Below are 12,978 nucleotides of genomic sequence, written 5' to 3' on the forward strand. Positions count from 1 at the left end.
ACCACCATTTACATAGTAAAGCTGCATTCATAAACTTGAGCTTGCAAATTCCCAAACCCCTTCACTCTTAGGGGTGCAAACCCAATCTCATCTAAGTAAATGATACTTTCTTTCAGCCCCAAAACTCCCCCTCAAGAAGTTACGCATCATATGTTCAATCTTTTTGATAACTGAAGCAGGCATAAGAAGGAGAGACATAAGATGAATGGGCAAATTTGCAAGGCAAGCTTGCAACAAAGTAACTCCACCACCCAAAGAAAGGTACTTCGGTTTCCACAAATCCAACTTAAATTTGACCATTTGAATAACCTAATCCCAAACTGAAGAGGACGGCTTAGAATCAGAAATAGGGATACCCAGGTAGGTGAAAGGGATGGATCCAACCTTACACCCCAATCGGTTAGCCAAGGAGAGAGATAGATCAGGGGAGCAATTTACCCCAATCACAAGGGGTTTATTGTAGTTAACCTTAACACCTAGGGCGGCCTCACAGCAATCCAAGAAACATGCTAACTTAGCGATTTGAATTTATGAAGCTTTGCTAAAAATAAGGGTGTCATCAGCTTACTGAAGATGGGAAATAGTCGGACCTGACTCAGCCACCAAAAAACTTGTAAATCTGGCACATGCTTCCACATTCTGTATCAAGATGCTAAAACATTATGCATAAAGTGAGAAAAGAAACGGGGATAGAGGACCCCATTGACGGAGTCCTCTAGTGGCTCTGAAAAAACCAGTCGAACTTCCCTTGATCAGGATTGAAAAGTGTGCCGAAGACAAGCACCCATAAACACAGCTTCTCCATTTCTCCCCAAAGCCCATATTTTTAAGAATCTCCAAAAGAACTTCCCATTCCACTCGATCGTAGGCTTTCTCCAAATCTAATTTTAAAATAATACCAAGGAGCTGGCTCCTTATTCTAAAATGAACGCATTTTTGAGCCTCCAGTTTACTATCGGTGATATGACGATTTTGAATGAAAGCCGACTGATTGGGGGAATTGAGACTAGGAAGCACAAATTTTAGTCTTTCTGCCAAAACCTTGGCCATAATCTTGTAAAGGCTGGATATCAAGCTAATAGGGCCTTAAATCTGACAATTCTGCTATCACTGATTTTTTAGCATATACTATAAATGTGGCATTGATCGCCTTGCAAATATTCCCATTAACCATAAAGGCTTTAATCATTTCCAGCAGCTCAGATTTAATGAGATGCTAGAATTTGTGAAAAAAGACCATGGGGAAGCCATCAGGGCCCTGGGCCTTGTCGCCAGAGGGGGCAAAAACTGATATTTTAAGCTCTTTAATGGAAATATCGCGCTCCGTAAAGGACTTCAATTGTGCGCCTTTTGTAAGATAAACGTAAAACTAAATTATTCTTAGAATTGTGAAGGTGATTTTACTTATTTTAAAGTGCGCGTCATTGAAGTCAAATGCTGTTCTACGCATGAAAAACTAACATACTTGATGAAATGAAAAATAAACATTAATTAGTGCGAATTGACAAAGAAAATTTCTTGCTTTATAATATATTTCTTCTTAAATATGTTAAAACACCATTTCTTCAATTTTACCAAGAAAATACTAGGTCTGAAATGTATTAATCTTTTTCTCTCTTTCATGCGTTAGATAGTTTCAAAAAGAGCAACAAATAAGTGAGGCTATTTGGGTAATTGCTTATGTATTGAAGTTGTTGTGCATCCAAGCAAATAAAATATGGGGGACTGAGTGATTATGAGATTTTTGGCCTATGTATATTGCGAAAATAGTTCATCTTGTAATGCATTATTTAGGAGAGGGCTTTCTATGTGACCCCACCTACATATATGGTATATGTGACCTCTAGTCTCAACCATCAGACTGAGTAGGATGGCTGAGATGGCTTGAGTCACAATGTCACAAGCTAGCACTTAACCATCAGATCATGATCAGGCGGCTCATAATATTTTGTTTTTTATTTTATTTTACAAATAATTTTGAAGCAAAATTTGGAACATGTATAGATCTAACAAAAAAATATTAAAAAGATATTTTTTATGATAAAAATTACCAGAATACCCCTAAAAATTGTAGAGGCATTTGGTCATTTATATATATATATATATATATATATATATATATATATATATATATATATATATATATTCATGTTTGCCCAAATATTTTGACAGGACTCCCAAAATTTCATCAAAAAAAGCTTTGTAGGAAAAAAAAATAAAAAATAAAATAGTATTTAATGTGATATTGTGATATGAACAATTGTAGCCATTTGATTCAGATCAAATGGCTAAGAAGTGGGGTAGCATATAACTTGTGATGTTGTGGTATGAACAATTACAACCATTTGATTTAGATCAAATGGCTAGAAGTGGAGTAGCATATAACTTATATGTTGTTGGAATCACATAGAAACATTTCTCATTCTTTAGATAGTCCATTTTTTAAAACCTTATCAATATATATCTCTACATATAGGACCACATAGAAACATTTTTCATTCGTTAGATAGTCAATTTTTTAAAACCTTATCAATATACATCTCTACATGTAAATATCCATGTTGATAGGTATCTAATGTATATCCATACAGTAGTTATAATACTGTATAATATGGCTTAGGTTTTACGGTATTTAAAGTACCGTAATATTAATTCATTCAAGTTATTTCTGTAACGGGGTTGAATATGAGTCTCAATTGAATTTAATGATTTTTTTAACATGGACAAGTTTATTTGAGGAGTTTTATTATAGATTCTTGATAGAGCATGTATATTATGTTCCCCGGGAGCATAGTTTACGTTTATTCCATCGGTTAAAATACCCTATTGGGAGGATTTTTTTCAATATGAAATTTTGAGGACCATTTAAGAATTACTAGATGATTTTTCTCCAGAAAAAAATGAAATTTGAGATTTTTAATACTTAAATCTCACCATTTAAAAATTGGATGCTCGAGATATTATTTTTTTAAGTGGATAGGGGCGTATAATTTGAAAAAAAAAATTTATTGAATTTGAGATACGAAAATTAATTCTAAGTGAGCTTTTACTTGAGGGAGTAAATTGACATTCTACTCCTACGGGAGTAGAATGTTTTTTTTTCTTTGAGAAAGTGCCACTTATTTAAATCCAAAAGAAAATACATAGACACAAGAGAAAATCCATTGCAAAAGGTAATCCTGGTTTTCTTGCATGGCACAGTACTCAATTTTGCTCCACTGACGAAAAACCTTCCCCACTATCCACAAGAATCGCGATCCTGCTGACCATATTGTATACTTACTCTCTCTAGTAAAAAATGCACAAGCTCACTGTACGTACTCCCATGAGTAAAAGACCTACACTCGTTTTGTTCCTCATGACAAAAGTCTTCCGCTCTTAATGATATCCATCAATTGAGCCATGCTCGTACAGATCAACAATGTGTGCTTAAATTGATATGTACGAGCACGACTAAAATTTACTCACATGAGTAAAAGGGTTAATCAGGTGTATTTTCTAATATCCAAAATTTTGGGATGTATTTTAGTATCAGAGCAGCATTCTTGTGACTGACCTAATTAGTTAGAAAAGAGCTTTGAGGATGATGGTTTTATTGTTGTGAATCACCCAAAAAATTTATATTTTCTCATATTTAAAATTTTGAAATCCATTTTAGTATCATCAATAATCCAAAAATTGGATATCTCCTTTTATTCCAAAATTTGAAACATATTCCTTCAAAGATTTCAAGCATATACAGAACGAATATGAGATTGTTTTGACCGATTTTCTTTGCTTTTACTTTACTCTCTCACCCAATCTAATGCAGATATGATTTTTATTGCAGATATGATTTTTATTTAGGACAGGCAACTATTATAAAATACGAAAGATTTTAAAAAGTGCCCACAATTTAAAATATTTGATAATTAAATATCGGCCAGAGGTTTATATTCTATGGATATATATAGTCCATAGCAATAAATAAAAATGTCACAATTACCTATGGTGAGAAGCATCTTTATGAGCCCCCTCTTATTGGACGAAAACTTAAAGCCAAAGGAAAATAGCTAGTAGATTCAAAACAATTTGGACAAATAAATTATCACTCATTAAAATCAAATATGTGATGTTAAATATAGAGGGAAAATTTTGATTAAAAAATGGATAGGAAATATTTGACACTTGAAATGCTTCTATTTAAAAAGAGAATTTAAATAACGTGGTTATAAAAAATATAGGCTTAGATAGAAATTTTTTATTTATTCAATTAAGTCATTTGATTTATTTCTTAAAATTATATGGGTCACTGCATAACCCACACACTCCTTAAATATCTCAAATTTATATCATTTAAAATTTTACTTCTATTATACACCTTGAGGAATTTATTCAATTAATCTCTTTATGAACTTTAGATATCATGCTTATCCTCTATTATACACCTTGAGGAATTTATTCAATTAATCTCTTTATGAACTTTAGATATCAGGCTTATGATATCATTGTGAGACGATGTCACCTCTTTCATATCTCTAATCTCTACCATTTAAAACATCACAAGAAATACACAACTTTTACGTCTTTTCATTATACCATTTAAATCATCACAAGAAATACACGACTTTTACGTCTTTTCATTTTTATGCATGAGGAAGCGCATCACTTTTATATCTATTATTTCTATCACCAATATGAAATGCTCAATTGATGTTGTTATAATTGTACTACCTGCTACAAAATGCATCTTACATAAAAAAAATATGAAAGTAATTTAATTTTAAAATATAAAATAATTTATTTTTAAAATATACAACATAGCAAATGCATTTAAATTCAGACTAATGAAATTTAAAAAAGTCCCTTCCACCATGGTTCTCAAGTAAAATTACAAAGGGAGAATATCAGGGTTCAGAACCGCTTATAAAGTGATTAAGTGGGTTAAAAAAACCTACTTAACCTTACTATATTTTCTTTTAAAATTTCATTTCACCTGAGTATCTCTTTAAAAATATTTTAAAAAATACCCAAGATTTGAAAATCGTGAATGAGAAAGGTTTGACCCACCTAGATAAAGAAGTGTACCCCTATCATTTAGTTGGGGCCTCTTAATTGGGTCAAACTACTTGTATTCGAGGTTCTTAAAATTGAACAAGTGCAATTTGGGAAATTTTTGGAGCTACTTTTTCTATGAGATACTTCAATAAAAAGTATTTGATAATTTGTAACTTAAAAAGTAACCACTTTAATGTTAATTGAGATTTTTTTGGGTCCTTGATAATTTGTAAAGGATTTGGACCCATTACATTATATTTTTCCAGTACTAAAACACAAATTTTTAAATTCATGAAATAATTTTTTCTAAAACATATTATGCTAAGGAAAAAGTTTATATAAGGTTGGAAGCTTAAAATGTAGAGTTACATATGTACCTCAAAAGTCCTTTGGGAAAAGTTGTTTTCATGTTGAAAACTCTCTAATTGACCATCTCGACATCGAGATATATGAATATGAAAAAAAAAAAAATATTTTGAAAAAAAATATTTTGAGTATAAAAAATAGTACATCTTGTAACACATTATCTAGATCATTAATTTTCAAGATTTCATATGTTATAGATCTACTTGATTTTAACTATTTTTAGAGTTTAAAATTTTATAATTAAATATGAAAATAGATTTTCAGATAATCCTAAAATATGTTAACACCAAAATTAGATGTTATAATAAAATTTGGAGGTACACGTTTAACATTGCAACCTTATAGAAACCACATCTTTTTCTCAAAGCTAAAAAAATATGATTACAAACTTAAATCAAATGGAAAATGACCATAAATATAACTATTATAAAATAATGTAACATAAGTTCTATGAAATTGAAAACTAATTATTGATTTCTCTTTAATCTAAAACCTTGCTAACTCTTAATTCACACAATTAAAACGAGTATTACAAAATATAATAACAATGAAAAATCACACTTAATATATCTGTTCAGTATCCTCCAATGCCCCAACATATTCTTTCTTGATGGGTATTCTAGTTTAGAAATCAACTTTATTTTTAAGTTTTTGAATATGATCTAGCAAATTAGGCAAAAGTATGAAATTATATAGATGGAAGCATCTCCATAACAAAACAATAACAGCTTATCATAATAACATGTTACTCCAATGACTTGTAATATTGGAAGGCATGTAATTCAAGTCCAGAGTTAAGGCATGTGAAATGTGTGGCTCATTACAATTGGATGTGAAGTGATTCGGTGGACCAAACTACTTACTGTCAAGTGATCTTTTAACAAAGGGTGTGGTTTCCATAAGGTTTCCATAAGGTTGAAACCTTAAACAATCCAATTAAGGCGCACCTTCAAATTTTATCATAACATATAATTTTGATGTAAAATGTTTTTAAGATTATCTCACAATCTATTTTTATATCTAATTATAAAATTTTAAATTTCAAAAATGGTTAAAATCAAGTAGATCTATAAACATATGAAAAGCTTGAAAATGGACGGTGTAGATAATATGTTGTAAGATGCACTATTTCTGAGACTCAAAATCCTTTTATTTTTCATAGTCATACATCTCGATGTCGAGATGATCAATCACAAGGTTTTCCAACATTAAAACAACCTTTTTCGATGGGTTTTTGAGGTGCATCCGTAGTTCTACATTTTAAGGTTGCAACCTCATATAAACTTTTTCCTTTAACAAATTGGATTATTCTAAAATTTTAAGTGTGTAAAGCACACAAAATAAAATATAAAACAAACATTTCTAAAATTTAAAATGGCCACATACCCCTAAATGTTAAATAAAGATAGTTTGGTTATTTTATTTTTTTTAAACTATTTGTTTATTTTTCTTTATTGTATGATGGTGTTAAGTATAAATCCCTAAAATTTCAACTTAATCCTATCTGAAGGAAGGAGATTAAAATTTAAATAGTAACATACATCATAACTATCCAAGCAAAACTCTGATAACTTGAAAACAAAACCAAAGTTACAATCTCATTTTAGGTGACAACATATTGGTAGCTTTTTCCTAAGACACATACAGTGAGAGAGAGAGATATAGTAGAAAATAGCGTGGAAATAAATAACTTTCAAAAAGAAAAACTTTCAAGTAAAACGAGAATGCTTTAATTAATAGAAAGTGAACTCTCCTAAACTGTTTTAAAGTGAATTTCTAAGATTGCATTGAGAATGATTGGTCTGTGATGATTAATAAGCACAACGCCAACAGTCCCACATATAGTTTGGTGCAAGTCAAAAGCCCTAAGTACTTAGTTTCAGCATTTGAGCCAATATTTAGAAAAGCAGCGAACCCAATCAGAACCGGCCGGTTCAGATCGGGAACCGATAGAGCGAGTTTGATATACCAAAATATCGAGACCAATCCCAAGTTTATTTTTAACATTTTCCAATTTTTTTATTCTTTATTTGATTTGAGCTTTGAACTTTGAACTTGTCAAGTTATTAGCCGATTTGCACCTTCCATCCAGGAGGAAGAGAGGCACAAGACAATTTGTTTGACCTTCCAATAAACATATGCAACAAGTTGGATACCAATCGCCTTATTAAACTTCCATTGACTCAATGAATCGAAACCTTTGAACTGAAGCTTACTAGCAAATATAGACGGAATTCTAAATGACTTAATTTAATGAACAACATATATTTTTTAGCTATAAATGAATAAAAATTATGTAAATCCCTAAAAAGAATTAAATAACTAAAACGATATATATAATGCAAAGTATGTCCTAAACAGCTAACGAAGTATTATCGTGTTGTGTTTATTAATTTAAAATAATATAGTCTACCCCTTATAAGATTAACCGCCACTCAAACATGCCAATAGATGTAGATGAAGCCTATTTGAAAGTTTAAGTTCAATTGGTAGTTAAAGGATCTACTCAAAACCTATTTGAAAGACTGAGGAAACACTTAGACCAACATTTGTGATCATTACCTTGGTTCTCTCCCTCTCTTCTTTCTTGATAAACGGCAGCAAGCATCCATTTGTGTTCTCTCCCTCTCTTCTTTCTTCACAGATTGCATCAAGCCGCCATCTGTTCTCACTTTCTCTCTTCTTTTTTCACAAACTTCAACAAGCCACTGTCCGTTTTTTCTCTCTACCGCTCGTCTCTCTTCACAGATGGTAGCAGGCCGCTGTTTGTGTTCTTTCTCTCTCTCCTCACAAACGGCAACAAACCGCTGCCTGTGTTCACTCACCTTCATTCTCTCTCTTTACTGATCCTCACTTATCAGAAGTTCCTAACCAGGGCTTAAAGAACCTTCGATCGAGCTCTTTGCGCATTGCCTGTCTCATAGCATGATAGAATTTGGGAGCCATATCTGGTTTTCGTGAGCAAAAAGGGAGTCCCTGTAGAGACCTCTCTTAGGGTTTATAGGCGATACTTGAAATTCGACCTGAACCACATTGAGGATTTCATCGAATTCCTTCAAAATTTTGAGCTTTGGCAAGAAGCAGCGGAGAGATTATCCGAGGTGCTCAACGACGATAAATTCTATTCGATCAAAGGGAAATCGAGGCGTATGTTATGACTCGAGCTATGTGACCTCCTCACCAGGCATGCTGAAGAGGTTTTGGGTCTTAAGGTTGATGCCATTATAAGAGGGGGAATCAGTAAATACACTGATGAAGTTGGGTGGCTTTGGACTTCGCTTGCTGATTATTATTTAAGGAGGGGATTGTATGAGAAGGCAAGAGACATTTATGAAGAGGGGATGACCATTGTCGTAACTGTGAGGGATTTTGCGATGATCTTCGATTCTTATACCCAATTCAAAGAGAGCATGGTGGCAACCAGAATAGATAGCTTGAACTTGCATGATGATGAAAATAAGGGCAGTAATGATCGGAGAAAAGATGAAAATGAAGGTAGTGAAAAAAGTGGGGTAGGCTCAAAACTAGAAGATGACAATGGCCAAGGCCCTAGATTATTGGTTGAGGGGCTTAGCAAGAAGACCTTTGTTGGCTTCTGGCTTAATGATGAAAATGATATCGACCTCTGATTGACGAGGCTAGAGAACCTCATGGATAGAAGGCTTGAGCTTGTTAGCAATGTTTTACTTAGACAAAATCCTCATAATGTGCCTGAAAGGCATAATAGAGCAAAGCCCTTCAAAGACAACCCCACTAGACAAATACTTACATTTACCGAAGCAGTGAGGACAATGGATCCTATGAAAGCAGTGGGGAAATCTCACACTTTGTGGGTTTCGTTTGCTCGTCATTATGAGAAACACAGTGACCTTGCGAATGCACGGGTGATATTTGAGAAGGCTATTCAGGTCAACTACAAAGCTCTGGATGATTTGGCTAGCGTTTGGTGCGAGTGGGCAGAGATGAAGTTGAGGCACAATAATTTTAGAGGGACCTTGGAGCTCATGAGGAGGGCAACAGCAGAGCCATCAGTTGAGATCAAACTCCGAGGTATATATAAAAGTCCATTTTTTCTTCTAAAAAAGAATGGATGTTCATGCATTGATGCTTAAAAAAAAAAAGTGTCCAGATGTTATACATAATTCATATACATGTTTCTGTCATGGGATTGTTCCCTACAACAGTGTTCTAGTGAGAAAAGCATTGTCATTAGCAGTCTCTAGGTTCTTGAAGTTGGAGATTTATTAGTAGAACTAGTGTTGAACTGTCAAAAAAGTTAAGTCTTATGAATAGATTAGATTCATTCATTAATGAATGGAGGCAATGGACAAATATGTCATGGTTAAACTGAAATAGTTACCAAGATTAATCAGGTGAACTATAGATATCGGCCATTTGAAAACTCAACGCAGGCATCCAATAATATTTCACAGACCCTGAAGCATGTATCTTAAGTCCTCTTACAAGATTTCATCTAAGATGTTAGCCTCTAGACTCAAACTGGTCCTAGATCAAGGAGTCTCCTAGAATCAAAGTGGTTTTCTTCACAATAAACAGATTCTAGATAGTGCGGTTATAGCTCACGAAGCAATCCATTATTGTCATCAATCTAGGAAACCGGGTCTCATTCTCAAACTTGATTGGGAAAAGTCTTATGACCATGTAGAGTGGTCGATCCTTCTTCATATCGTTTCCAAAATAGGTTTCCATCACAAATGGATACAGTGGATCCAAGTTTGTATGTCCTATACCCCCTTCTTGGTGCTTATTAATAGATCACCTAAAGGATGCTTCTCATCCAGCTGAAGCTCGAGTCAAGGAGATCTACGGTCCCCTTTCTTCGTTGCTACTATGATTGAGATCATCAGGAGGTGCATTTCTTAATTTTTTCACACATGTACCCTTGAAGGTTCTAGAACCTCTTCTCAAGGGGAATATGGCTCCCATCTACAATATGTGAATGACACCCTCATCTTCTTGGATGCAACCTTTGATCAGATTGACAGCCTTTGGACCTTCCTCAAGTGTTTTGACTTGGCCGCAAGTTTAAAATTAACATGTCTGAATTTATACTGCTACACATCAATGTTTAGGTAGATCACCTTAAACTTCTTGTTAGTAGGCTTGGATGTGATATTGATACTCTTCCAACCAAATACTTTGGTCTCCTGCTTTATGAAGGGAATCCTTGGAAAGCTTTGTGGGACCCCATAGTGGAGAATTTCCAAATGAGGTAGTATCACCATTATCAAGCCTGCATAGCCATCTATGCTATGTCTCTTTTCGTTATTCCTGCTTCCGTTATCATGGGGAACTTTATTTGATCCTCTAACATGTCTACGACAAATATTCCCCTCATTGCTTGGGACATTCTTTCCCAAGCTAAAAACTCGGGTGGGCTTATGATTCGGGATCTCAGACTCACCAACAAGGCTGTATCGCGTAAGTGGTGGTGGTGATTTGGCACCAACCATAATTCCCTTTGGCGGCATGTCAGCCAAAATGTGGCTTTGTCTAGTTGACAATTCCACATTCTCTCCCTCCTCTACCTTCTTTAAATGTATATGCTCTTGCAGGGACTGCTTCATGCTATGCCTTGGAGACAAAGTCAACTGAGGAACTCAAGTCCTGTTTTGGAACATTTGTGGATTGGGGACACTACTTTTCATAACCCTATTTTCTAACCTTTTGTCACTAGCTACTGACCATGATGCCACAATTGCTGCCTACTTTTGGCCTAACAACATCCATCAAATCTGGGCTCCTACATTTGGACCAGCCTTCCAAGACCATGAATTTTACTTCTTCTTTAGCCTCTTCAACCACTTGTCCACCATCTTCATCAATAGGAGTTGGGGCGGACAAACCCATTTGGACCAAACACCACTCTGAAAATTTTTTTGTGACACCCTACTATAAATCTTTGCACCTTGAACACCTTCTTCTCCTCACAATCCATCACAAAGCTTGGCTAACTATTATCTTACCCGAAATTCAAGCTTTTTCTTGGCTTTCTATTTCTCACAAAAACCTAACCATACATCAACTCCAAAGTGAGGTTTTAACTTGGCCAAAGGTGTTATATATGTGAGGAAGAGGAGTGGTCTTGCTCCCACCTATTCATCCACTGTCCCTTTGCATGATTGGTTTGGTGCAAGCACTTAAGGGACTCAGTTACAAGTGGGTAACTCCCTAATATTAAAGGGTTTTTTGCTGCTTCTCCCCCCTTTTACTAGGGCAGGGACTGTCCTGTGGAGAGCCTACATCCAAGCAAACTTATGGTCTATTTTGAAGGAGCGCAATTCTCATATCTTTTGTGAAACTCATATCTTCTGTGAAACCAAGTACACGACAACAACATGAGCCGAAAAGGAAAAAACACTCACCATCTTCTGGGCTTCTAATTGCAAAACCCAAAGGTTTTACCAGTTATGACTTCTAAAATAATTGGCTCCAAATTACGAAGTCAAGAATTTGAAATCCCTCTTGCTCATGCATGTGGATCCCTCCACCGCAATGCACCTATATGGCCAATATCGACGGTTGATCTTTGGGTAAGCCAGGTCCATGCGGAGTTGGAGGTCTTTTCAGAGATTATAATGGTAATCGCCTTCATTTCTTCTCCTTGCATGCACATTGGCCCACGAGACTCAAATTGGGAGGAGGCTCATGCCTTGCTCAAAGCTCTAAAGAGGTTCCATCCCAGCTAAGGCAGTATTTTAATCATCGAGGCCGACTCTCATAATGTCATTGCATTGGCATCCAAATCCTCTGAACCCCTTGTTTCATACATTTGATTTTATGTTTATTTCCTTTGCAAGGCCTTTTAAATTGTCTTCCGGCATACCTGGCGGGAGAGAAATCAAGAAGTTGACCAACTGGTCAAATAGAGATCCCAGAGTAGTCCAACCTTCAACAATATACTTGATGTTCTAAGATGAATATATGTCTTTCTCTGTGTTCTATTTTGTCTCTTTCCTTCTTCTTCCTTTTTTTTTTTTTTTTTTAAGTCTGTCTCTCTACGATTCTGTGTGTTTCTATTTTCTTTACTTTATGTTCTTTTTTAATCTCTTACCTTCTCACCTAATTCTCAATCTTACCAATTCTCCCTCCCCCCCAACCCTCTTCCTTTTCTCAATTTATGTATGAGCACCCGACATGGAGGCGCCTTTAGTCACTCCTTATGAGTTTTTGTAAATATTATATTAGCGTATTTATATTAATGTCAAAGACGAAGATGATTTCCTTCAATTAAGTGACTTCGATTCTAATTTGGTTAAGTGAGGGTTTTGTTATAAGGTTCTGTTGATGTAACATATCTATAAGCGCACCTCATGCCTCTCAATTCTGGGTTTTCTCCTTTTTTTTGTTATTATTAGTATAACATTTTTGTTGCGTGTATGTTACGCACATACTTAATCTTCTGGCATATTGCTGCTGGTATAACGCTTAGATGCCCACTAACAAGACGCCCACTAACAAGATTATTAACAGGACTCACTCTTTTTGTGCAGTTGCTGCTGATGGAAATTAGCCAGTACAGATGAAACTTCACAAATCTTTGAAGCTCTGAGC

At 34.7% G+C, this 12,978-nt stretch overlaps 1 pseudogene; it reads left to right on the top strand.

The window, feature by feature from the left end:
- Positions 1-205: 205 nt before the first annotated feature.
- LOC18423894 (uncharacterized) lies at positions 206-9,537 on the top strand (annotated as a pseudogene).
- The last annotated feature ends 3,441 nt before the right edge of the window (positions 9,538-12,978 follow it).

Source organism: Amborella trichopoda, chromosome 4, assembly GCF_054954075.1.
Source record: "Amborella trichopoda isolate Santa Cruz 75 chromosome 4, AtrichopodaSantaCruz75HAP2 v2.0, whole genome shotgun sequence".
Classification (NCBI taxonomy): domain Eukaryota; kingdom Viridiplantae; phylum Streptophyta; class Magnoliopsida; order Amborellales; family Amborellaceae; genus Amborella; species Amborella trichopoda.